A 27,838-nucleotide genomic window follows, 5' to 3' on the forward strand; every position below is an offset into this window, starting at 1 on the left:
ATAATTGTCATTTTTGAAAAATTCTTCAATATTAGGACATATTACTTACCAATAACTTCATTCTAATTCAATATTTAACTTTATGCTGAATCCAAAATTGGGAGCTCCTGGCTTCTGTTTTTTTCTTTTTCAGGTGTTATGTTTATATATTAAATTATTCTTGATAGTAGCCCTTTGTCTGAGTTATAGCTGCTAAAAATTTTTCCCACATTGTAGGTTGTCAGCTCTGTTGGTGGTTTCTCTTCCAGTGCAGAAGCTTTTTAATAAGATGAGATCCCAGTTCTTGAAACTTTCTGCTAGTTCCCATGCTACTGAGGTTTTGTTCATAAAGTCTTTTCCTATGCCAATATCTTCAAGAGTTCTACCTAACTTATCTTCCAGAAAGTTTAGAGTTCCTGTCTTTATATTGAGATCTTTAATCCATATAAAATGTGTTAAGTATTAAATATCATAGTAATACAAGGCATCTGATGATAATACCCAGAATTCATTGTCACTGCCATCAACATTTTACAACCACCTTTGACCAGATGGACATGGGATTATTATATATCTTGTGGACTTGACCATACTGACTGTTAGAATTTCTGTGAATTAATCTGGGTAGTATGCTAGAAAGGTGTCAGGGCAAGAATCTAAATGCCCAATTCTTGATTTTAAAGCCATTTCCGAAAACATTGTTGCTATTAATATCTATTATAAGCAAAATGACTAATATAAAATTGTGTAAAATTAGAGCATGCTTGAATATATTATGATGTCCTTTTCTATATGACCAGCATATTTTCTTGTTTTGCACATTAGTTGCCCTTGAGGCCACCTATATTTACTCACAGATTGACTCATATTTCATGATAGTCAGGTGAAACATAAATGTGTAAAAACCTATGCCTGAAAATGGCCACTATCATGTTAAGGAAAGGAGAACTGGAGAGCAATAAAAAAAAAAACAAAACAGTAAGTGAAGCCACAATTTTTGGCTTCAAAACAGACTAAGTAATTTCCCATTAAAAAAAGAAAAAGACAAGTGTAAATGCTTAGCACCACTGTGATATCAACTACCTGCAGCATTCTCTCTTCTGGATGATTCTAACATCATCACTTTTCAACTCCTTTCTGAGTCTGTAAATTAGAGGGTTCAGCATGGAGATCACAATTGTGTAAAACACAGAAGCCACCTGATCCCTTCCCAAGGAGTAGGATATCTTTGGTTTTAGGTAAGCAAAAATTGTACTGCTGTAAAAGATGGTGACTCTCAGGAAATGGGAGGCATAGGTGAAGAAGGCTTTTTTCATACCTGCAGTGGAATTAATTTTCAGGATAGTGGTGAGAATGGACACACAAGATCCAGATATGGTGATGAGGGGCAGCAGTAGTATGGATCCTGAAAAAATGAATATAATGGGTTCAACCTGAAATGTGTCAGTGCAGGAGAGGGCTAAAAATGGGACTGACTCACAGAAAAAGCGCTGGATGACATTAGAGTTGCAGAAATGCAGCCTGCTTGTGAAAACTACACTCATAGTAGAATAGGCAATAACATAGGAGCCAGTGAGCAGGGAATGGCACAGTCATGTAGAGATAATGACTGGATAGTGCAAGGGGTGGCAGATAGCTACACAGCAATCATAGGCCATAGAGGAGAGAAGGAAACATTCTGCAGCACCAAAGACTATAACAAAGACTATCTGGGTGAAGCAGCCCAGGAACAAGATGTTCCTGATGGAAGTCAGTAAGCTCTGTAAGGTTTTAGGGGTGATGACACCTGAGTAGCTGATGTTGAGAAGTGACAGGTATGTGAGAAAAAAGTACATGGGGGTGTGAAGCTGGGGATCCAGGTGAATGATCAGTATCATCCCCACGTTCCCCAGCACCATGATCAGGTAAATCAGGAGAAAGAGCATGGAGAGGACCAGCTGTGTCTCTGCAGAGTCTGTCAGCCCCATGTGGATGAAGCCAGGCACACTGGTGGAGTTTCTTCTACTCATGGTACAATGTTTTAAAGTATTGAGAAATCCAATTCCATACTTAACTTGAATGACTAAAAACAGGTTTCCTTTGTATGAGTGGCCCAGTGATTATTTTAATTAGGTTACTCTTCCTTGGAATTGACAAAAACTTACTGAATATGAACAAAAAAATTCAAATGTCATATAGAGAAAGATATGGTATGAATTGACATTTGCTTCTGACATGATAAAAGTTATGTCTTGTAGAATTAGCTTGAATATGATACACGCTAAATGTTTTCTTTATTAACACATTTAATTCACATATAAGGTTTATGCCCTAGTCACTGTTACCCACAGAATTTGAGCTCACAAGGACACAGAAAAGAACTTTTGTGAAGTCAGAGCAGTCACTTCTCATCAGTGGAATTCTACCAAGATATTTTGCCTCCTGAGAGAATGCTAAAAATTCTCTATTCCTGTTCATAGCTTGTTTTGGCAAACTTGAGCAAGGATATGTAATAAACTATAAGAAAAATAACTTCAGTTTACCTTTCATTCCCATTTAGTTCCTAGTGCTACTGGGCTTAAATTACAAATCAATTTCACATTTTAGAAAACTTAGGTGTGGCACAATCATATTAAAAACTGCATATAGTAATGAATTGCTGAATATATCTATGAAGACTGAGGGGTTAAAAAAAATTTAAGGCCAGAGATTTAGCTCAGTGGTTCTGCCGCCTGCCCTGCAAGCACAAGGACCTGAGCTTGATCCTAGGTACCAAAAAAAAAAACAAAAACAAAAACAAAAAATCTTTTTAAACATTAAGATGTTTTCAAACATAGGGTTGTTACTCCACATTCCTGAGGCAAACTGTTTATGCTTTTGGCTTTCAGAACCCTCTTTTCTCTAAAAGAAGAAGAAAAAACAATCTAAGCTTTATGGTTACATTTTGAGTTTTCATTACAATTCTATCAACACTCTTTTCCTGCTTTGAATATATTAATATTACTTTCATAAGTTTTAAATGTATGTCTATGCATAATCTTATGATAAAATCTCTATTCATGTTTCCTTTTCTAAAAGACTCCCATTCTAAAAATGATACTTACTCTGAGTCGATTGGTGAAAACAACTTTTTCCCATACTGTCTGTCTAGAAATTTGAAAAATACAATTTTTTTCTGACAGAAAAGATGATAACCATGTAAGAACCTGAAATATTACATGATATTCTTTTCCTTGGTACAAATTAGTTTTATATTTTTATACAAATGACTGTTGTATTTTTGTGGATTACTCTATTTTAATTCTCAGGTAAATTAAATCACCCTAGCAGATTTGTTCAGGCCTTGATCAAATGGACACTTAGCCAGGAAATCTTATCTGAAAAGAGCCCCAGCAAGCAAGCGTACATTTAACCAGAGCACTGTGCACTCTGTCTCCCTGCCTGGTATTTCCAGGGCCACAACAAGGAGCACACAGGGCACTGCAGCATGTAGACCCCCTCTGGCCACAAATCCATGGATGATTACTGGACATTAGGCCAAGGACTGATGTTCTAAGAGAAAATGAGCAAAGGATTTCCCCTTTTCCCTACAAGTTCCACAGGAGAGCAGAAACACATTCCCTCATGATACACTAAGTTGTAGATAAACTGTATTTATTTACTTTTCATTTGTCACATAACTATTTAAATTTGCAAGAATAATGTCTACACTCAATAGTAGTGTGACAGCATTGTGGGTTTTTTTTCTTGTGTTGTGTTGTTGTTGTTGTTGTTGTTGACTGAGTATAGATGAAATTTCCAGGAACAGATTTATTTTATGACTGACATTATCATGGGTGGAATGATAAAATTTTCATCAGGAAATATATTGTAAATAAAAGCATGATTGTATTATAGGAGCATCATATCAAGCTTGAGCAGACAGCCTGATCAAAAACTCAGGACCAATAATGAATTAGAGGGAAGAAGTTTAAGAAAGGAAGATGCTTTATTTATGGGAAGGAATAAAAAATGCAGACAGAAATGAGCTGCCCTGGAGAGGACACAGGGCCTGAAAAAAGATGGACAGATGCAGGCCTCTGTCCCTGGACCTCTTTAATTAGGGTTAGAGACCCTCCCTCCCAGGCCGCAGCTCCCAGTCAGGTCACAGTGTGTCTCTTAACCTGTCTTTGGCTGGATCTCAGGTCCCAGGATCCTGAGCCAGGCACCCTTGCCTCCTTGCAGGCTCCTTGTTGGAGGCCTTCTTTTCTTGGACTCCTTCCTCCCCTGTGTGATGAATAAGAAGGTGTGGGCTTGCAGGGGAGCTTTTAAAGTTAGTGAGATGTGTGTGTACCTGGTGTGGTAACACAGTGACCCTACAGGGATATATATGTTTTTATTTTATAAACTAAATGACTGTTTTCTCTTACTGTAGGTAGCTGCCCCATCCATGTCCCCTCTACATTTTGTTGAACATTCAAATGAGCATGGGCTGTAACTTGTGGAGAGACTGCAAGTGAGTGATTTACCATTCCTGTGCTCCACTCAGTGGCATCCTCTATAAATTCAGCCTCCAAATATACTTACTGAAACCCTGCTCTAAGTGCTGAGGAGATAATCTGGGTCCTTACCCTTATGTGATCACATGGAAAAACAGATATATGACAGAAGCCAAGAGCAAAGGATACAGAGTGAATGATGGAAAAGAAAGCTATGGAAAAGAAAGCCCAGAGAGGAATGTGGACAGATTCAGTTATAAATAAGATGATGAAGGGTAGAATTGTTTTTGATTGCTGATATTTGACAGCAGAAAGTTTGAAGCCAGACCACTGAAAGTGTCCTGGTTCATTTGGGGACCTAGGTTTCCAGGGAAGAATGAGGAGATTCCCTTGGTGGAAACTAGGAGAGTGAGAGTGCTGTATAGTGAGAGTTAGAGGTGTAGGGAGAGTGAACAGTGTCATTTCTTAGCAGTGGATCCTTGTAAAGGCTTAGATGTGTACGTCTCATGTGATGAAGTCCTGTAGGGTTTGAGAAAAGGATACATTACCACAAAGCAATATCACTGTCCAGAGGGAAAGTTCTAGTCCCTGTGAGGTTCCAGGGCTGCAGGCAGAGCACATCAACAATGAAATCTTGAAGAGGATACTGGGCTCTCTTCAGTAATTCAAGGCTCCTTAAATATCCTGCGTTTTTTCTTTGTGTGTTCTTTGCAGTGGGATCCAAATTTGAAAAGGAAAAAGCCTTCCTCATTTATGACTATTGTACCATTATATTTGCACTATCCTCATATTGATGAGGCTGATAAAAATAGAAAATTGTAAAAGGCTCTGATATCAAAGACAGAGGCCTCCTGTATGAAATCATTTTGTCCCATGACCTTTTCTCTTCCACCTTCCCTCCCAAGGACAGAGAAATCTTGCACAATCTTTTTTTCCAAAGTCTCTGTATTTCTTTCATTGCACCTCTTACAATGGACAGCTAAGTCCCTGCCTTGACTCTGCTGTCACTAAGTTTGCAATTAAAATAGCAAGCTCAAAAAAAAAAGAGATGAGACTGTGCTTAGACTGTGTATTTTACCTTCATTCCCTTAGAGTCTTTTCCAGTGTGTTTCACAATTGACTAAGTAAAGCCAGAGAGAAGCTAGGGTGCTACTGCAATAATTTTAAAAGTGAAATGATTGTTTCTCCTTCCAGGACAGTAAGAGAAACTGTTGAAGTAGACTCCAAATAGGTCCTATGTTAAGAATCCAATTATTCTGGTGAAAAGGATATGAACTGGGTTAGATTTATAGAAAATTCCAGAAAAAATTTATGAAGCCTTTGCTTGAACTAAGAAAGGATGATTTTTCTATTACATGACCCTCAATCTGTATAGCACCAGTACTTACCTGAGAGTTACTCTGTAAGGATCAGATATGTGAATTGGATTTCTTCAGCCTATTCAGTTACTGTCTGAAACATGCTTAGTGTGTAGCAAGATAACATTTTACTGGTGTCTCTACAGTAACTGTGTAGGATAAAGAACAGCTATTCATATTCTGCAGTGCTGTATTACGTTGTTTTAAAAATTGTATTTGTATTGTATAACATTCTGACCTTGCATCATGTAACATGTGATAATAAATTATTTCAAAAAATAACTGCCATTACGTGAGATATGCAGTGCTCTAATAAAGTAACAAGACATTGAAACGTTTGTTTCTGATTGACATTGAATTTTACTATGCTTATTTATTAATATAATATTACTGTTTTCCACTGTATATTTTAAAGAAAATTTGTCGTTCTCAATTTTAAAAAATTTAAGAGTTTCCCTTACATAAATATCATTTATAAAGCATAATATCAATTGACTGCTTTGCCAACAAACCCTGGCATAGTCTGTCTAAATCATAGAAATGCATACAAATTAGAACAATATAAAATCACATCTTAAAACTAACAGGAAAGTTGCAAGAGATCATAATAAATATATGAAATTGAAAAGATATGTATATGATGACAGATGAGCCCAGACAACATATTGAACAATACATGCTTATTAAAATCTTGATTTGAAATACAAAGAAAAATAACAAGGAATACCTATAAAATGGATTATAAAACATAGGTATCAAAAAATAAAGAAATAGTAATTTGAGGTAATATTGATTTAGGAGAAGAAATAACTTTGTGAAAGATTCAGAAATTTGAATAATACACTACATATTTACACGATACTTACAAAATAATTGTTTGAATTAGTAATATATCAATAAATTCATAACTTTAAAAATAGAGATGTTGCACTTTAGACAGTACCAATAAATATAATTTTACAAAAAGTAAAACTTTTCAAAAAATAAATAATTTAAACAACCACATGCTGGGGTTAAAGTAATATAATAAAAGATTAATAAGTTGAAATAAAATGTTTACTTAGAAAAGGAAACTATATAATATCAAATAACCTGAAATATAGAAGAGAAGTTTAAATATATAGTTATAGAAATATAAATACAATGTTAGAAATGAGGTTTTATTTCTCTATTGACCTAAATTAATTCAATGCAACATATTCAAAATTCATTCTAAATGCTTCTTTTAATCAAAGTACTCTCATTAAAATATAATGTAAATGATGCTTAAAGTGAATTCTGTAATTTATTTTTCCATAACATTACAAATCTAAAGACACCTGGTGAAAGGCAAATAAAGAGGAGGCTGAATATACTTTGCATGTCACATAAAGTTATGGTTTTGGCATGGTTAGCAAATATGGAGCTAAAAGATATTACCATATGCAGATTTTCAGCTTGGAGAAATCAGTATTTTAGTTTCAAAGCATTGCACAATGACAGTGTTAATTGGGCTCCGATACTGAACATATATTCATCCCATTGATTTCAATTACAAAGAAATTATTAGATGATAAACTTTAAAATGAATACAGAAAGCAGTGAAGATCACACAGGAAATGTCAGAACTCATATTCAATAATGTGTGTTAATAACCAGTTATCTAGAGGAATATGCACAACACTTTCAATAATTGCTATGGTGTATCTCTTTGCTATGCTAGTTTTCATTATTTTCCAAATTGTCTACAACATTAACATGTACCACTTTCTTATAATTTAGATCTATTTCAGTATATTGTTTTATTCTGTATATAAAGTTGCAAACTAATGGCTTCTGTTATTCTGGTCTAGCTATTTCTGTGTTTGTCTATTAAACTAACCAAGAGAAATTGTAAAATATGAATGTTCTTCAAAAATTATTATGTACTAAACTGTGGGGAGAATCCCAGTCTTTTGTCTGACATACAGCTGCTAAAAGTTTTTCCCACTAGTCTTGATAAAAAAAAACTACACATAGGCATATAATTGTTAAGATTCCTGAAATCCAATAGAAGAACAAAGTTCTACAAGCAGTTAGAGAAAAGAAACAAATCACATACAAAGGAAAGCCCATCAGAATCACACCAGACTTCTCATTCCAAACCCTCAAGGCAAGAAGAACTTGGAGTGACATATTGCAAGCCCTAAAGGAAAGCAGCCTCCAACCCAGATTAATGTACCCTGAAAATCTATCTTTCAAAATTGATGGAGAAATAAGATACTTTCATGACAAAGAGCAACTTAGGAACTTCATGAGTACCAAACAAACACTCCAAAAAATTTTAGACAAAAATCCTAGAAAAAGACAGCAAGGACCACAATCCCAGGAAGCCCAGCAGAATGAATCCACCAGGCACAACAAGAATTTAAAAGCAAAGGGGGGATAATCCAACAAAAAGAAAAAGCCATGACAATGATAAGTTAATATGCATCAGTTATAACCGTCATTAATGGTCTCAACTCACCAATCAAAAGAAATAGACTGGCAGAATGGGTCGAGAAGAAGGTCCAACAATATGCTGCATACAAGAAAAACACTTAATTCATAAAGAAACTCACAGACTGAAAGTTAAATGGTGAAAAACAACACTCCATGTGACAGGTCCTAAAAAAATGGAGGAGTAGGTATCCTCTTTGTATATCAAGTGGATGTCAAACCCAGACAGATTAAGAGATACAAAGAAGGACACTACGTCCTTGTAAATGGAACAGTCCAAGAGGAAGAGATGATGATTATAAATATCTATGCACTAAACACTAATGTGTCCAAATGTATAAAACAAATATGATGGACATGAAAAATCATAGAAGCAATAATGCAAAAGTAGTGAGGGACCTCAATACTCCACCGTCACAAATAGGTAGAACAACTGGACAAAAAAACAATGAAATATTAGAACTCAATCAAGCTCTTGAACAATTGAACTGAACAGATGTTCACACAGTGTTCCACCTCACAAAATCAGAATACACATTCTGTTCAGCTGCACATGGGTCATTCTCAAAAACAGACCACTTACTCACTTATAGAACATATTTAGTTAAGGGCAAAGGAATTGAAGTTATCCCCTGTATATTATCAGACTACAGTGTGATTAAATTGGAGATCAATAGCAAAAGAAAACACAAAAATTTCATAAACAGATGGAAATTGAAATCCACATCTATGAATAACCAATGGGTTACAGAGGAAATTGAAGAAGAAATCAGTCAGTTTCTTCAATTAAATGACAATGACCATACAACATATCTGAATGTATGGGACACAATGAAAGCAGTCTTAGGAGGGAAATTCATCACAGTGAATACTCATATTAGGAAAGCAGAGTGAGCCCAATTAAACAACCAGATGCTGAACCTCAAGCTTCTAGAAAAAGAAGAACAGGACAAACCCAAAGTTCATACAAGGGAGGAAATTGTAAATATCAGGGCAGAAATCAGTGCAATGGAGACTAAGAGAATGATACAAAAACTCAATGAAGTCAAGAGTTGGTTCTTCGAAAGAATACACAAAATTGTTACACCCTTAGCAAAACTTATCAGAATAAGGAAATAAATGCCCCAAATCCATGCAATTAGGAATGAAAAGGATGAAGTTACAATGGACCAACCAGAAATCCAAAGAATCATCAATACCTACTTTGGGAACCTCTATGCCAATAAGATGGAAAACACAGAAGAAATGGACAAATTCCCATATACATATGAATTACCAAAATTGAATGAAGATCTAAAAATTGGCGCAAATTTCCAATAACAAATGTCATTGTGTTGTACTGTATACTTAAAATGTGCCAATGATTAAAATGAATAATCTGTAATGCAAAATAGGAAGAAAAGGTCCAAAGGGGTAGGTGTAGTGGGAGGGGCAGAGGAAAGGAAAGAAAGGAAAGGAAACATGATGAGAGATGGAAAAAATGGAAACAAAGTCTTTGTAAATAGGGAAGGGTGGAGTGGGTGAAGGGAGGGCTAGAAATGGGGAAAAAATAAGAACCAAGATGCATCATGTAAAGGTACAAGTTCCCAAGGAGAAATTTAAATGTGTTGTATACCTGAAATGTACCAATAAAAGAATTTAAGTAATTAAAAAAAGAATTATTGACATAGGACTGGACATGAAGAATAGTACAGGCATAACTCATGAACCTGTTTGGGGGAATAAGGTAAAATTGTATGTCTTCAGATTACACACTTTATTATATATAAGTACCAGCAATATTTACCTATGAACAGTGGTATTTTGAGTAGAAGGAAGCAAGTTGATCCAACACCCATGGTTGTAGTAGTAGAGGAAGCCCTGCAGAAAAAGTCCAAGGTGCCTTTGAAGCCATCTGTAATGACCCTTCCACCTGTCTCATTCACGGTACTGTTTGCAACACATTCAAGAAATCTGCATTTGTTGGAGCTTTATAGAGAAAAGTGCACAGCTGTTGAAGATCATAGGGATATGATGTAGTCTATATCTAATTCTCTTTTTTCACTCCTTTCTTCAGTCCTTCATATCTTTATTTTCTTTAGCAATTCTGGGTTTCAGTGAGACAAATCTTCAGCTGGCCAGATTAGATATTTGGAGAGTAAAAGAACTAGAGCAATTAAACACCACTACATACCATGTAGTTAAGTTATCAAAGATTTGATGCTACAAAGTTGAATAGTAGTGTGATTATACTGTCAACATAAACCATTAACTGTTTCAAAAAATAAAATTTTGAGACTATTTCTTTAAAACCTACAATTGAAAAAGTTCTCTATCTAGTACATTACAATAACAAGTGACCATAGATGAGACACTTCCTTGAGCATAGGTTTCTCTAACTATATGCACCAGAATGTTTGCTGGGATGACTTTGAAATTAATGTATAGGAGCCCATATTAAGATCACACAAAAAATATACACTTGTTCCCTTGCACTGATGAAACATGTTATGTTATACAATTTAAAAACCTCTAATTCAAATATATCTAAAAATAATTATACTTCTGAGTTAATCTATATTGTAAAGTATAATATCTCATGGAGTAATAAATCCAATGTTTTATTTGTTGTATTTGTAACATATTTCACTTCTTATGTGGCAAAATGGAAAATAAACACCTATCAGGCTTCAACACTACAACAAAATATATTTTCTACATATTTAGTACACTGTGATCAATTTCTCTATTTTTGCAGCTTAATTTTCCTAATTCACTTGCCTATGTCACTTGTAATATATTAGCTATATTTCACTCTATCACAGGAGTATTCCTTCAGTTTCCCTTGTCATTGTTATAAACTTTCACCTTGGGTCTTGTCCGTGGTCCTGAAAACCAATGTTTCTATTACTGAGGTTGAATGCAAATATCTCACAAAACAGGAGTTAATGCACAGCTGACTAGGGGATCCAGAAACAGTATCAAGACGCAACAGCAAACATATTTTCTCAACAGACTTCCCATCATCTCATTCAGAAGTGTAAAAGAAGCCAATCAATCCCTAAAATGTAAATACATTTAAAGATGCATTGTATATTCCAATCTGCAGGGAAAGCATCTTCATAGAAAAATAAAGTTGATGTTTTCTCAATTAGGTAAAATGTGACCTAGTAAGTGGAAACTTTCTTGGTCAGTTCATTACATGATGTCACCAATAAGCAAAACTTAGTTATATGTTTTTTCCCTTTTCAGTTAGTCATGGTAAAGTAACCAAAAAGGATTGTGCTTTCAGGATTTTTCAAAGACACTGATGTGCCTGACCAATAAGCCATGTACTTAGTGTGCAAATGCTGTGGTTTAATTTCTTCAAAAAGTGAATCATAGAAGTTTCTCACAGGTAGAAGCAGAATTCTTCAGTCTTTCAGTCATTCAAGTCACATCATTTAAGTCCTGTTTCTTCCTAATTAAAAATATGTTCATATCCTTCCCAATCTCATCCCAGGAAATAGAGACCTTCCACCATCTTCCAGGACTGCATGCAAGCTGCAGACATACTCCAACTTGGACTGAATTTGACCTGAAGGAATGCTCCTGCATCATTCCAACAGGAAAGTAATGTTTTTATTTACATGTGCAGAAACACTCTGACTTTCTCGCACCATCACTACGTTTAACAGATTAGTTTGTGAGAATATTTGGGATTTATTTTTTGGTACTGGGGATCAAACTCAGGCCCTCGTGCTTGTGCAGCAGGCAGCAAAACCACTGAGCTAAATCCTCAGCCCTTTGTGAGAATATTTGGAACAAATTCAAGTGAAGTAATCTCTGCTGAACAAGTTTCTTCCTGTGAGCAATCCCTCAAGGAACAACACTTGGGTCTTTCCAAGAAATAGTGGCAAACTGCTAAGTGATATGAAGACCTCTAATGTGAAAATTAAAATTTTCAAATTGTAATGATGGATAAGCTAGGAGTTGCACATTGTGACACATTAAGTAAATCAAGAAATATCTAATCCAGCCTGAAAGAGGAAGCAGTCTAACTTCCTTCACCAACCACAAACTAGCAAATATGCCCTTCCTCACTGTCTGAGAGTCTCTACCCAAAGAATTCTGAGGCTCAGAGGAAGGAACTTGGAACTGGAAAATCCACTGTAGTTCTAATTCTTGAAAAGACAGATAACCATAGTTTCTCACTTCTATTGGAGTGGAAGTTTTTGATCAAGGCCTGAGTTTTGTCTGATGGACCATAATGGTCTTCCTTCTATAATGCAATCCCTTAATTTCAGTCCCATATTAATTTAACAACTGCTTCTACAAGAATTAAAGTTTTTTAAAGGAAAATATGAACAGTGGTTATGGTCTTCCAAGGTTACTTCCTTAATTTGTCTTGCTATTGGGTCCAATGAGCTCCTACTGTCCTGTTTTGTTACAAATTGGATCATGTGTGTTTGAAAGTCTCAAGGTACAGGGTCACATACATACCTCACTGAACCCAATGAAGATCTGTACCAGGTGATGGGTTCTGGTAGAACCTTCCTACCAAGTGCATTTAATCCAGAACCCTCAGATGTAGCATGTATTATTTCCAAGAGAAACTACATGTCTAATCAATGTGCCTATCTAATTGCAAAGTAGTAAAAGATGTAGAGCTGTATCTTTAATTTGGAAGAATCACCTAATATGATCAAACTTCTGTTGCTTAAATTATTTCTCAAAGCTGGAGAATTTATGTATTCTAATGCAGCCTCTATATCTCTTCCAGTAAGAAAATACTTCAAAATTTTTAACTGGTGTAAATGTTGTCAGAAAATCTTGATATGCTTCATAGTTAACAGTGCATTTCTCAATGACTCTTAGAGAAAATAAATCATGATTGAAGCCACCCCTTTAAATTCTTTTGCTGCTTCAAATAGTTATGTATGTGACCCCGCATCCAAAGTCTTAATGACACAGAAGGTCCAATATCTAGCTACACATACTCAGACAAGCTCAGTGCAGGTGCAGCAAACCAAAATAAGGGAGTGAGATGGAAGAAATAAGCACTGCTCTCTGAAAAATAGCTTTCATGTGGAATCAGTTATTCGTTTAATATTGAATTGAAATGAGACTGAATTAACAGATGTGATGATCTTTCTGGTTGCAACTGACACAGATTCATACTTGGAACACAAGCTTCCAATCCAACTAATGGTGCAGAGCAAGGATCACATAATCTAATTCTGTGCAAGAATCAGGTCAACTGCAGCAGATTCTCCAGTGCACAGCTACCTGCTCCTAGCCTCAGGCTCCCTGAACAGATGCTTCTCAGAGTTAGAGTGAGGCTGTCATTAGCTGGGCTGGGGTGGGAGAGAGCACTGGAAGTGCTTTCCCTTCATGCTGTTTAAGTTTACTTGCCTGACATAAATAGTTCATGAGGTGTGCACCTCATAGTTTATAAATCAATACACTAAATTTTTTTACATTACATTGCACTCTTTTACATTACATTTACATTACAATACAAGTCTTCACATCACTGGGAGTCAGCTACTCTTTCTTGGCAAAACCCAAGTCTACTTCCTCTAGGGATTTTGCATGGGAAGAAACCTGTTCAGAGGCAATTACTGCACTTGAGTATGTTCCAAATACTCTAATAAATGAATCTATTAAAAGATTAGTGATGCAAAAGGTCATAGGCTGTATCTGCAGATATAAATGGAGGAGTTACTCTCCTGTTAGAATGAGCCAAGAGGTTCCTGAAAACTCAGATTCTTCCCAAGCTTGCATATGTGTTCAGTTGGTATCTAGTCCTGGGCATGCCCTGTTTTCTTATTGTATTATCATGGTTCATAGAAATTAGTGGAAGTACTCAATTTCCTGGGATGACATTGTGAAGATCCAGGGACAATGGTTTTAATTTCTTAAAAAATGAGGCCTCGGGAAAATGTCATTTGGATGGCTACAAGATGGAAAACCACTGCTTCTACTTCTGAGAAACCTTTATCATCAACATTTCCAAGAAACTAAATTTAAGCCTTTGCCTTGTTAGATACATGGCTTATTTACCAGGTACAACAATGTTACTGTAAACCATGAAGCGAAAGTCCTTTTCAGTCATTGGACCATAATTGAGTAAAAAGAGAAAATTTCCCTGAATATATTTTTGCATTATTAAATTTTTGTGTATTTTGCCTCTAAATAATGGATTTGGATCAATTAATTTACACTAACCAGGTCATTTTTAAAATTACTGCCCCAAGTTAGCATTTTTATGAAGATGGTTTCTGAGCAGGTGAGAATATTCAATTGTATTTGCACAACACATATTGACATTTTACACTTCTGAAAAGCTGAGATAATGGGACACCTGTTGTGGAATGTTTTCTGAGGCCACGTGGTACTATTTCTGCATCCTCTGCTCAGCCACATGCTACCAAGCTGTAGGAGGTCGCACAGGGATATGAGGTACCTGGAATCACCTTCCAGAAAACAGACATTGATTTTCAGGGCCAAGGAAAGATTCAAATCTTTTCAAGAGAAAGGAAGCTAGTTGAATATTCCTGTGATTCACATAAATCCAATCAATGTCTTCAAGGTCTTACATTCTCATTGGAAGTATCTTCTTAGGAAAATTAAGCTTTTAAATCACAGAAAATTAATAAGAATGTATGAAGTATATTTGCTTTTCATGTTAAATTCTGCTAGGTGTTTAGCTTCCATTTTAGCCAAATAAGTTGAATATGATATATATAACAAACCAATGGATTTATTGCTTTAGTTTATGAGACATATTGTCCATGATAAGGTAACACAGAACATGATTAATTCTGTATACATATTTGAATTGAAATTGAAATTTGCATATCATACCAGGAGTATGAATACTGTAAGTGAACAACTGTTTATTTTGTGCTGAGTTTGAGAGGAGCTTCTGTATGTGAATCTAATATTCTAGCAGATATGAAAATACATACACAGGAAGAAACCCATTAACAAAGAAGAATCTGTGCCTTAAATTTATAAAATTATTATTTTTTAAAAAGCATGCTTTTAAACTCTGTATTAATATTTTCTAGAAAGTGTTAGCTTAATGGTTTAAGTTGAAGACACTATTGTATTGTCCTCCATGATATTAAATATCTGATATATTTAAACTCTGATATGCAGTAGAGTTTAAGAACTCTTTGTTACTCTATTATGCAAATAACCATTGGCCAATAGACGACCTTGTGAAATCTAGCATGGATCATTAATGAGAGTTAAGTCACCTAACATTGCAGAAAGCAAGATGTGAAACAAGGGAACTGGACTTTATTTATTCCTTTACATTTTCAGCAACTGTGCCCTTTTTGTCTCTACCTGCAACAGCTATAGATCTTCTAAATCAACTGAAAGAGAACTGTGAAATGGACATGTTGAAGTTCGCCCACAGCTGGTTTCCAAAGAGGACTCAGACTCTGCAAATTTTCCTCAACTTCAAATCCATTTTTAAAACACTTTTAAAAGAAAAAAATACTAAATACACAGTGATGTCTTTATTTTCTCTTGCTTCCCTGTAGTCAAAATGCATTTGTTCACAGGTAATCATTGCTGGTACTTCTATATAATGAAAGAGATACTTCCTAAAACATTGACTTTTATTCCCTAAAATATTTATGAGTTACAGTTATACTGTTCTTTAAATCATGGAATAGTTGAATAATTCTTATTAGGTCAATAGAGATCCTGATTTTTTACTTTGATTGAATGCTCACAGAAAAGCACTGAGAGGCAACAGTAGGTATCATTTATTTAGATTTTAGTTGTTGACTAAACCCTTTACATTCAGTAATAACTTTTAAAAACAGAAGATGACCTGGGTGTCTGTGTGGTTCAATGATGAAATGCAGGCTGAGGAAGATTTACTAAACTGTCAAACATCATCTAGATAGAAAGGGAATGATCCAGTGATTGCAACACAAGCATTGCAGCTTACTGTTGACCCTGCCTATGGCTGTGCTATGCTCTCTCCCCGAGGATGTCACGAGTCCTGCTAGGCACACACTTAATGAGACTTGTGAGTCACTGTCTGGTCACTGCAGTTATCTAATCCCATTTACTATTGGATAGGATTCTTAAAATGCAGTGATGAAGCTATAAACCTACATGGTGTTATATAAATATGAGGAAAGAGTAAAATGCTAACAGCACAGAAAGAAGTTCATTTGCACTAATGTTGTTGTACATAGTTGGGCTGGAAGGATTCCAAGATTATCCAAATTCTTTTCTTTTTTAATGTGTACAATGAGGCTCATCTGTAACCATATTTAATAAAATGACAGGCACTCTCATCTCCCCACACTTGGTGTGGATTTTTCCCTTGAGAATGCTGTTTCCAGGGTCTGCACAGAGAATTTCTCTTTCTGAGAACTCTGGGTTCTAAGAAACATTTTGCATAAAACCATGATAGATGGTCTCTATTTCTCAGTTTCTGTTTCCATCTTCTTTCACTACTTAGCTCATGGCAAGAGTTCTGGATAAAATATATATACTAACTGAAAATGCTAGTTGGTGAGACTTAGGGGCTAGATTAAATCTGCTACAAAAGATTTGTGAAAGGCCTAGGGATTTAGCTCAGTGGTTCCACTACCTGCCTCACAAGTGCAAGTTCCTGAGTTCAATCCCTGGTACCAAACAAATAAATAAACAAACAAGAATATTTGTTAAAACACAAATAGTATATGTAAATATATTAGGAATTACTACAGGCAAAGATAAAATGGACAGATTATAGCTCCTTATAGACTGACACTTAGAATCAGATAAACCAATTGCTACCAGCAGTAATGTGCTAAATAATTTTATAGTTTTCTGATAAATTCAAGCACCAGTCTGGTATAATTCAGTGAGAGCTTTAACCAGACAGAAAGTCCTTTGAGATGTGCAAGGGAGCTGTCGAGCATTGCAAGAGCACATGCCAAGCTGGATGCTCCAGGACAGGTGTTAGTTTTGGGACTGAACACATCATATAGTAAAACTGCTCCCCATGAGTACTAGCAATTTGAAGGCTTGTTCTGCTACCTTAAATATTTAAGACTTCTTTCCATGGATAGAAGAGTAGGCATCTAGAAAGTAACAGCCATTTCTTTGTCATTGTTAAACTTTGTACCAAGAAATAATATTATTTTAAAAAGTAGTAAATCCATGAATGATTGTGATGGCTTCACTCTACTCTTCAGAGGTGCACGGAGTCTATGAGATAAAAATGCTTACATGTATGCCAGACAAAATCATGCTGTGGAAAAGAGCATCAGTAAAACAAGATCCACTGGACAGTTTGGACAATGAAAACAATAGAGCCTCAGTAAACTGTTAGTGTGTGTCCACCACTGTGGAAGATATGATGATGATGTGCTCTGTCAGATTGTGTCATTGTCCTGTTCACAATTTTCTTGCAGGTCCTGCTCTCCTGAGGTCTCCTTTCTGAAGAAAGCCTTCTAGAAGATTGAATGCGACACAGTAACAATGTCACAGAATTTCTCCTCCTGGGCCTCACTCAGGATCCCAGTGCACAAACAGCATTATTTGTCATGTTTTTACTCATCTACTCTGTGACAATGCTGGACCACCTGCTCATCATGGTGACTGTCCTTGCTAGCCCCTCTTTGGGCTCCCCAATGTACTTCTTCCTTGACTATCTGTCATTCATAGATGCTATTTATTCCACTGTCTTCTCACCCAAGTTGCTGATTGACCTGCTCAGCAATAGAAAGACCATTTCATTCCAAGTCTGCAAGGGTCAGCTCTTTATAGGGCATCTGTTTAGTGGTGCTGAGGTCTTCCTTCTGGTGGCAATGGCCTATGATTGCTATGTGGCCATCTGTAAGCCTCTGCACTGTTTGACTATCATGAACCCACAGGTTTGCATCCTTTTCTTGATAGTGTCCTGAGCTGGAGGTTCTTCACACTCTGTGATTCAACTTGTGTTTGTATATAATCTCCCCTTCTGTGACCCCAACATCATTGATCATTTCATCTGTGACATGTACCCATTATTGGATCTTGTATGCACTGACACCTACCTCATTGGCCTCACTTTGGCTGTCATTGGTGGAGCCATCTGTATGGTGATCTCCATCCTCCTGCTCATCTCCTATGGAATCATCCTAAACTCCCTTAAAACTCACAGTCAGGAAGGGAGGTGCAAGGCCCTTTCTACCTGCAGCTCACACATCACTGTGGTTGTCCTCTTTTTCATTCCCCATATTTTCATTTATGTTAGACCTGTCTCCAACTTTCCATTTGATAAATTCACAGCCATTTTTTATACCCTGGTTACTCCTATGTTAAATCCTTTAATGTACACTTTGAGAAATTGAGAAATCAAAAATTCTATGGAAAAACTCTGGTGTAAGAATTCAATGTGTTACTAACCCTGAAGAAACAAGAAGCAGTGAATTGCAACAAAGGATGATGTAGCCAATTGAATGAAATTTCTAGATATGCTTCCCTTTATTTTTATAAAACCTTGAAGAAAGCAGAACAAAATATTCCTTGATATTTATATTAAACTAAAAATAATTTCTCAACAGTACATGAAAAGCACAGGTTTTTGTCATGTTATAAGTAAAGATAAATCTAACCTCACTTGGAAGTTTATTTTTCTCAGTTTAGTTTGAAATAGGCCTTATGGAAAAAAACTAATAATCTTTTTTTCTAACAATCTTTTTAATGATGAAAAACAAGCTATTTTTCAAAATTTAATATTTGCAACCTTCACAAGAAAAGAATATGACTAATATGTAGAAAAATTTCGGGTACTAAAAGAGTTTTTAAATGTTATTGTGCATTATTTTTCAGCAGACCAGATTTATGTATCTGCATTATGCATATTGTTTTAGGATGACTTCCATTCCTCAGCTCAATGTTATACATTCAGTTCTGGTATTTAAAGAGCAAGTGACACTGTGTTTAGCTGAAGACACTATCAGTGAAGTTTTGCTAGATGGGATGGGGTTACTAAGGAAACCAAATCATAGTTCTTAACTACAAGATAGATATATTGTTTCAGAAAAACATGATAATCCAAGTTGGGAACATGTTTCATAAAAACACTCCTTACTAGTTAACTTGTGCAACTTTATAATAGTTCAAAGAAGAGGTATTTCTTATTTTGCCTTCATGAAGATGAAGAAATTGGTAAAGAAATATGTTCTCCATGCAGCTTTGTCCCCAAAGGCTGTAATAAATATCAATAACTTATTCATAGACTAGAAATATTATTTGGTTATGATGAAAATTTTGTCTTTCAATTTTACATAATAAAGAAAAAAACAGATTTTGGGTGTCTGCCACCCTCTTGGAGCATCACTAATCAGGAAGAGGATAGAATGACTTTCATTGCTATGTGGAAACATCCCTTATGATTTGTAAGAATTGTCTTTTTAAAAATTATTTTTACATATTTAGTATATACAATCTGATAGTGTGGATACATACAAGTAATAAAAATGTTTCAGAAGTCAATCAAATTGACATATCCAACACCTCAGTAGTTACCCAAACTCCTTTCTTCTGTTGCAAGAGCCAATAAGATCTACTGCTCTAGCGTAAGTCCCCAGTGCAGTGCAGGCTCATTCTCAGTCCTAATGCACATCAGGCTGATACAAAGTAGGTGCAAGAGTAGGTGAAGTCTAGAAATATAGAAATATATAGAAATTCTTGTGGTTTCTTTTGCTATTGATCTTTAACTTCATCACACTAGGGTCTGTTAATATACAGGGGATAACTTCAATTCCTTTGCACTTACTTAAACATGTTCTATGAGGGAGTATGTGGTGTATTTTAGAGAATGACATATGTGCAGCTGAAATGTATGTGTATTCTGATTTTGTGGAGCGGAACACTGTAAATATCTGTTAAGGTCATTTGTTCAAGAGCTTGATTGAGTTATAGTATTTTTATCTATTTTTGACGGGGTATTGAGGTCCCCCACTGTTATTATATTAGTGCTTATATGATTTTTCATGTAGATTAGTATTTGTTTTATATACTTGGGTGCATTAGTCTTTGCTGCATATATATTAATGATTGTAATCTGTTCCTCTTGAATTGTTCCCTTTACAAGAATGTAGTGTCCTTCTTTGTCTCTCTTAATAAGTGTTGCTTTGAAATCCACTTGGTCTGCAAAGAGGATAGCTACTCCTGTTTTGCGGGGGGTTCCTGTCACATGGACTATTGTTTTCCAAACTTTAACTTTCAGTCTATAAGTTTTTTTTTGAATTAAGTGTGTTTCTTTTATGCAGCATATTGTTGGATCTTGCTTCCTGACCCGTTCTTCCAGTCTATTTCTTTTGAATGGTGAATTGCGACTATTAACATTGATGGTTGTAACTGATACATACTGACTTATCATTGTCATGACTTTTTCCTTTGTTGGCTTCTCCCCCTTTGCATTTCATTTCATTTTGTTCCCAATGGGTTCATTCTGCTGGGCTTCATGTGGTTCTGATCCTAATTGTCTTTTTTTAGGATATTATTTTTCTGGTTTGTCCTGTCTAATATTTTTCAGAGTACTGGTTTGGTATACTTGAAGTTCTTAAAGTGCTCTTTTTCATGAAAGTATTTTATTTCTCCATCAATTTAGTAACATAGTTTTACAGGGTACATCAATCTGGGTTGGAGGGTGTTTTCCTTTTAGGGCTTGAAATGCATTACTCCATGCTATTCTTGCCTTGAGGGTTTGTGTTGAGACATCTTCCGTGATTCTGATGGGTTTCTTTGTATGTGATTTGTTCCTTTTCTCTTATTGCTTGTAGAATTTTATTCTTCTGTTGGGCTTCTGGAATCTTAACTATTATACAGTATGTGTAGATTTTTTGTATCATGGCTAGTTGGAGTCCTACATGCCTCATTTATCTCTGTGTGAAATTCTTTTCCCCTCTTTGAAGAGTTTTCTGCCATTAATTCTGTGAACAGTTTTTTTTATATATATCACCTGCACTCTCTTCTGTTTCTTCATTGACTCCAATCAACCTGATGTTATTCTTCATTGCCCTATCTAGCTGCTGGATTGATTTCATGTGGTCACTTATTATTTTTAAGAAAAAAAATTTTTGGGTCACTAATTGCAATCTTATCTTTTACATCTGAAATTCTATCCTTGTATTGGCTCATTCTGCTGTGTAAACTTTCAATGGAATTTTTAATCTCCTGGAAATCTGTTTGCATCTTTTTAATGGTTTCCATTTGTTTCCTATGTTGGGATTCCATCATGTTCCTCAGCTCCTCTATTTTTTTTTTTATCTGTGTCCACTCTAGATTTATTAATAATGCCTTTTACTATGGGCAAAATCTCTGCTGTTATCTGAGAAATTATTTCTGATTTTATTTTATCCAGGTCCACTTTTGTTGCCAGTTCAGGGAGTCTAGGTGGTTGAGTGTGAGACTGTTTCATCTCATTACCCTTTGCAGTTGCCTTAGGTGATCTGGAAGTCCGGTTTTGAGACTTGTTTATATATCTTTACATTTCAACACATGCAGCTTGCTGTGCCTTTGTTGAGGTGACTTTTGCTCACTCAATGGTCTTCAATTCTCAGCAAGCCATCAAGGAGCCTTTAATCTGCTGCTCACTGGTACACCAATTTCTGAGTTCAAAGTGGTGGCCTTCTGTATCCCTGAGCTTACCTGTAGTCTCAGCAGGCTACTGGCTGGTGCCTGTGCACTCTTGGGATGTTATTTAGGCATGTCTCTCACTGGGAACCCTATGTAGCTAGAAGGGGCTTTCACTGGTGTCTGTGCATCCCAGTTCATGTTGTCTTCACAGGCTATGGGGGGTCTCCATGCATTTATCAATGGTATGGGGGCAAGCATCTGGGTGTTTTTGTGTGCCTGTGTAGCTCTTTTCTAGGCAGTCCTTGACTTAGCCAATGGTATGGCAGGCCTCTGGCTGAACCTTGTGCACCTGTGAAGTTCTTTTGTGGCAGGTCTTTGGCTTGGGCAGGTGTGTAGGAGCCTCTGGGGTCTGGACGGAGCCCTGGCTGGGATCTGCCTGCAACTGCAAGAGCCTGAGCCTCACAGCTGCTCCTTGGGATCTGTGTGCTCATGCTGATGGAATCGCCAGCCTCTGGATGAAGCTTGTGTCTTGTATGTCTTGAGAAATATCTGCTTAAAAATCTTTGTCCAATTTTTCCACATGATATTTGTTTTCTTACCATTATAACTTTTTATTGTCCCAAAGTATACCTTGACACCTTTTTTAAAAAAAAAAAGTGTGTACCTATCTGGTGCTGATCGCAGGGGATTTCTTAGCAACACAATTTTGAGAAATGTGCTAAGATCCTGGCTGCCTCCTCCATCTGGCTAAAAAAAACTATTATCACTTTCCTTACTAAGAGACCAAAACTGTCAGGTGAATGGTGTTATAAGTCAGGTACAGAACCTTACTGACACTTCCTATTTAATTCCATTGATCAACCACATATTCATTCCCTTTAAGACAACCAAAAAAATCTCAAAATCACCATGGAGGGTCTCACTGCTCACAGCCACCAAAAAGATAAAATCAACAAATATATATATGAGAACTAGACAGGAGGAGAGAGACAGAAACAGAGACAAAGGCAACTGTTTTTTTCCTGTTGGTAGGAAAGTTTGTTTACAAAGATCCTTTGTGTCTTCCATGATAACACATTTAGCATTTTAAAACTGGAAAAGTCCTATGTATGGAGCAGCTTTTAGCTAAGCCCTGCATTTTCTTAATCATTAGTTTTTGTGCATTAAATTTTTCATTTACTCTTAGCCTTATGAAGATATTTCTTATTAAATTATTTCCTACAGCAGTTTCTTTTTGGCATATTGACACATGCATACCACACAAAGCAATGCCCCCAAACTTTCTTATTTCTGCCTTCTCTTCTGACTACCTTTCCTATTCAAGTCACCTTCTTTTATGTCATCTTTTTCAAAATAGCTGTTATTTCTTTTTCTAGGGTTCTCATATAAAGGAAAGCATTTGATATTTGTGTTTCAAGTCTCTTATTTCACTTAACACGAGGGTCTCCAATTCTATCCACTTTCTGGAAAGTAATGTGATTTTATTCTTTTTGTGGCTGAAAAATACTCTACTGTACATCTACACATTTCTTTATCCATTCATCTAGATAGCTGTGATAACAGCAACCTGTGCTGCTCTCATATCTTAGTCACTGTGAATTATGCTGCAAAAATATGGATACGCTGTAGAAGTAAAATGCACAGTTAACTTTAATTCAGTAAAATTTAGATGAAGGAAGCTGTGTTTGAGTTCCTTTGAATATTATTGTAATTTTTACTACTCCTACTTCAAGAGTAAGCCCCTTTGTGCTCTCATGAGAAAGCCTGCTTGTTTACAAAGGATATTCCTCTTCACAAACCACTAATTTTGATTTGTTTTTCCTCAGGATAAAGGAACTATAGACATTTTCTCTCTTATTTTCAGGTTTTCATTCATGGCCTTTAGAATTATTTCATATTTTTGAGAAAAGACACTCAAAATGGACTTGAAGGGCTTCCAAATCAGGACATGTTGGGTGGGGTGCAAGTCAATGAGGAATCTGGGGCTGTTTCATGCTGGTTTAAATATTCTTTGCCTTCAATAAATATTTCAACCTATTGCTTATTAATCATTACACTTTGGCATCTTTTTACATTAGAGATTTGTGTATCATTTTGGAGTCAGCTACTCTTTCCCGTCAAAACCCAACTCTTCATCCTCTAGGGATTATCACAGAAAGAAGCCTGTTCAGAAGATAATTTCACTTGAATCTGTTCCAAAAATTCTAACAAATACATCTATTAAAGATAGTGATGATGGAAAAACAGCATAGACTGTACCTGCATGTGTAAATGGAATAATTACTCCCCTGTTAGTATGACCCAGGAGGTTTCCAAAAACTCAAATACTACCCCAGCTAGACCATGTATTCAGGTGATATCAGATCCTGGAGGTATAGTGCATTCTTGTTATATCATCATTGTTTTTAGAAGTCAGTGGGATAACTCAGTTTCTTAGGATGAATTTGGGAGGTAAATGGGTGTGTTTTTAATGGGCAAGGAAAGGGGCCTTAGGAAAATGCCACTTGAATGATGACCAAAGAGTTCTGCTTCTACTTGTGAAAAAAAAACCCTCCATTGTCATTGTTTCAAAAAATGGAATCCCAGCCTTTTTCTTGTCGGGTACAACACTTAACGATCAGGCACATGAATGTCACTGGAAACTCTGAAAGCATAGTCTCTTGTTGTTATTTTACCATAAGTGATTTAAAGTAGAGAAAGATCACAGAGAAAATTTTTGTGCTGTAAATTTTCTTTTCGTTTATGTGGCCATCAAATAATAGCCATGGAATTTTCCACAAATTAGGTCAATTTTTTAGATAGTTGAAGACATAGCAGCTTTCTTTTCTGATAAAGACATTTTCCCAGCAGGTGAAAATTTTAAAGTACCTTGTTACTAGAAATATTAACATATTAAAAAATCTTTATGTGTCTGTACATCTCATGAAGTTGTGTGTCAGTTTTTGCTCTGTTAGGTACAGAATTTAATAGGTAAGTGAATGGACTATATCCTAAATCTCCTCCTAAAAGTTTGTTTTTTCATTTCTTCACCACATTTGAGACCATTCTATCTAACTGATTTTAGTGTTGTTAAAAGTTTTATTTATTCTACCAAATAATGGGTATGGCTAGATTAATTTCCAGTGATTACATCAAGTCTACATAGTCATGCAAGCATAGAATGTTGGTTTTTCCATGAAGAAATTCTTCCAGGGGGTGAGAATATTCAATGACTTTTATAAACTAAATGTTGTTATTTAAATGTCTTTATATCTTAGACATCTGCTTCATTCAATTTATGATTTCTCTGAGAGACTGATGAAATGTGAAGACTATTTTGAAGTACAGAAATTGTAGCCAGTTGGAACTATTTCTAGACACACTGATTGGCCTCCCATTTTCATGTGTTTTATGATTACAGGGAGCTACCTGAGACATCGGGAGTTATCCTCAGTGAAAGAGACCTTGAGTTTTCCAGACATAGGAACAGATGCAAAATGTGAAAACATAGAACAACTGATAGTGGATACTCGCTGAAAATGCCTGTGACACACAAAAATCCACTACTGCCTTACACTTTCATGGGGAAGCAAAACCAGCTGCTTCCATTGCTGGCTTATTTTTGCAGTCACCAGCAATGTTTCCAGTATGAACATCTTTGACAGGCACATTCTTGACACCGGAACTCATACTCTATTATTTCATTATTTCTGCTATGAGCTGATTTCATTTCCTAAATTTTGGTGTAAATTTTGGTTATTTATGTGAGTTCCTTTTTAAGTACAGATTTTTGTTGCAATAAAGTTTAGTCTTTGTACTGTATTTCCTTTGTACTTCTTTGTGCTCTATGTTTTACATAGTGTGAATATAAGAATGTCAGCAACTAAATGGCAAGAAAAAAGTAAATAAAGAAGGAGACATGAGAAAATTGTGTCAATAGAAATTTTCAAAAGAAAACATACAAGTGGCCAAGAGTTACGTAAAAGGCAGTCAATGTTACTAATTGTCAGGGCAAATCCAAGTCAAAGCACAGGGAGATATGACCTCACATCTGTTACAGCAGTTGTTATAAAAATGACAAAGATAACAAATTTGGTCAGGATGTGGAGAAAGAAACGCTGTACACTGTTGGAAATCTCAACTGGTACAGTTAAAGAAGACTGTATGGAGGTTCCCCTCAAAATTAAAAGTAGAACTACAACATCAAGCAGCAAAACTACTTCTGGGTATTTATCCAAGAGAAATAAAAAAATTGATCTCAAAGTGATCTTAACACTACAGCATTTATCACAAGAATCAATATATAAGAACACTAAAGTGTCCATCACTTAATGAATGGATAAACAAAATGTGATGCACAAAAATGTATACTATAATCCCATTGTTATATGTGTGTCATTATTTACATGTAAGTAGCATATTAATTGTATATGTTAATTATAATACTCACCCAACATATACATTATAAAATAAAATTTTAATTGACATATAGAATAAACAGATATTTTACAGTCGATAGGAAAGATATACTGTCGTTTATGATAAAATAGATGAATCTAGGGTATATTTTTATTTTATATAAGTAAAAGACATAATGAATTAGCTCACTTACATATGTAATAGAAAATAGTAAAAGTCATAGAACAGAGAACAAATGGGACTTACTTGTCAGGTCCTGAAGAATGAGGGAAAGGGAAAGGCTGCAAAGTCATGTTGGTTCTTTGTAAGTCGTTATAAAGTCTACAGAGTTTGGAAACACAAGATGAATGATTTCTGCATTCTAATGTACAGGGTGGTAGCTACAGTGAATATAACTATATTGTATACTGTGGAGAGCGGTGGCAGCCAAAAAAGCTCCATTTTAAGTTTACCCTCCGTTGTAAATAGGAGATTATGTTATGGGGAACCGTGTCCTTGCCAACTCTGATGCTTACCTTCAGAGGTTGGCTTAGAAACAAGATGAATGTTCTGTAACCTCAAGAAACAAAGTAGCCCTTGAGGGGGGGGAATGTTCTGAAAACTAGTAAACAAGGAAGCGGGTGTTTTTTGTATAAAGGTCATGATTAATGACCTAACTCACTGAGTGTATAAAAGAGAGGTGTAAATAAACTTGCTCGCTCGGTCTTGGGAGCCCTCCCGACTCTGTCTCTTTGTTTTATTTTCTCAGTCCTCCTTTCCCCCATTCAGGAACCTTTCAACTGGTGACGGCTGGTCCATCACAGTATACCTGAAATTTTCCAAAATAACTATACTGGACACTTGAAATTTGCTAAAAGGATAAAACTTAAATGTTCTAACCATAAAATAATAAGAAAAAATATTCATTATCTGAAGTGATGGATGTGTTATTTGAATTGTTGTGATCACTCCCCCATATATACATATATGAAAACATCAAGTTGTATGCCTTAGGTAGATGTGATTCCTATTTTTCGAGTACACACTAATAAAGCTGAAGAAAAATTAAAACAGGAAAACATGTTAATGGCATTACTCAAATATGACTAATTTTCAATCAATTTAACATTTTTTGCAGTTATTTTCCCTATAGAATATATTCCAAAAGAGATTGACAGTTTGATTATTGTGTATTATATATGACCGAAGTCATTTGAGAGGTATAGCTATGTGTGTTATAGCCCCATGCATCTATTTCATTGAAATTTCATGAATACTTGCAGACATATAGAATAATCTCATATTTGTTTTCTCTCTCCCTTTTCCTACTTGAGTATTAATACTAAGAATTGGCCTGTTTGAAAGTACATAATACAAATTACTGCTTTTCTTTTGGAAGCAAAGTGGGCTTTATTTACATTTCATTTAAGTTTTCAATGACTTGTTCTGAAGCCAATTTTCTTATCTTGGGTTGTGAGTTCAGATGTCATCTGAAAACCATAGGTCAAATTATTTAATCACAAAATTCATCTATATTGCTGGACATGATTTTTATATGTACTTTTTGAAGTTTTTATTAATTTGATAAGATATTGGAATTCAGTATGGTATTTTCATACATGCATATAATACATTTTGATTATTCTATCCTCTTATAAC

General features: G+C 35.6%; 1 pseudogene across 1 annotated transcript in view; it reads left to right on the plus strand.

Annotated features, from left to right (window-relative positions):
* Positions 1-25,603, plus strand: part of LOC147828882 (olfactory receptor 4A5-like) — a 34,510-nt pseudogene extending 8,907 nt beyond the window's left edge. The window contains exons 4-5 of the transcript XR_015450005.1: positions 11,733-15,789; positions 17,647-25,603. The product of XR_015450005.1 is annotated as an olfactory receptor 4A5-like (transcript). The remainder of the gene's footprint in view (positions 1-11,732; positions 15,790-17,646) is intronic.
* The last annotated feature ends 2,235 nt before the right edge of the window (positions 25,604-27,838 follow it).

Source organism: Heterocephalus glaber, unplaced genomic scaffold (assembly GCF_053883595.1).
Source record: "Heterocephalus glaber isolate CG9 unplaced genomic scaffold, H.glaber_assembly_v1.0 deba00000896, whole genome shotgun sequence".
NCBI classification, from domain to species: domain Eukaryota; kingdom Metazoa; phylum Chordata; class Mammalia; order Rodentia; family Bathyergidae; genus Heterocephalus; species Heterocephalus glaber.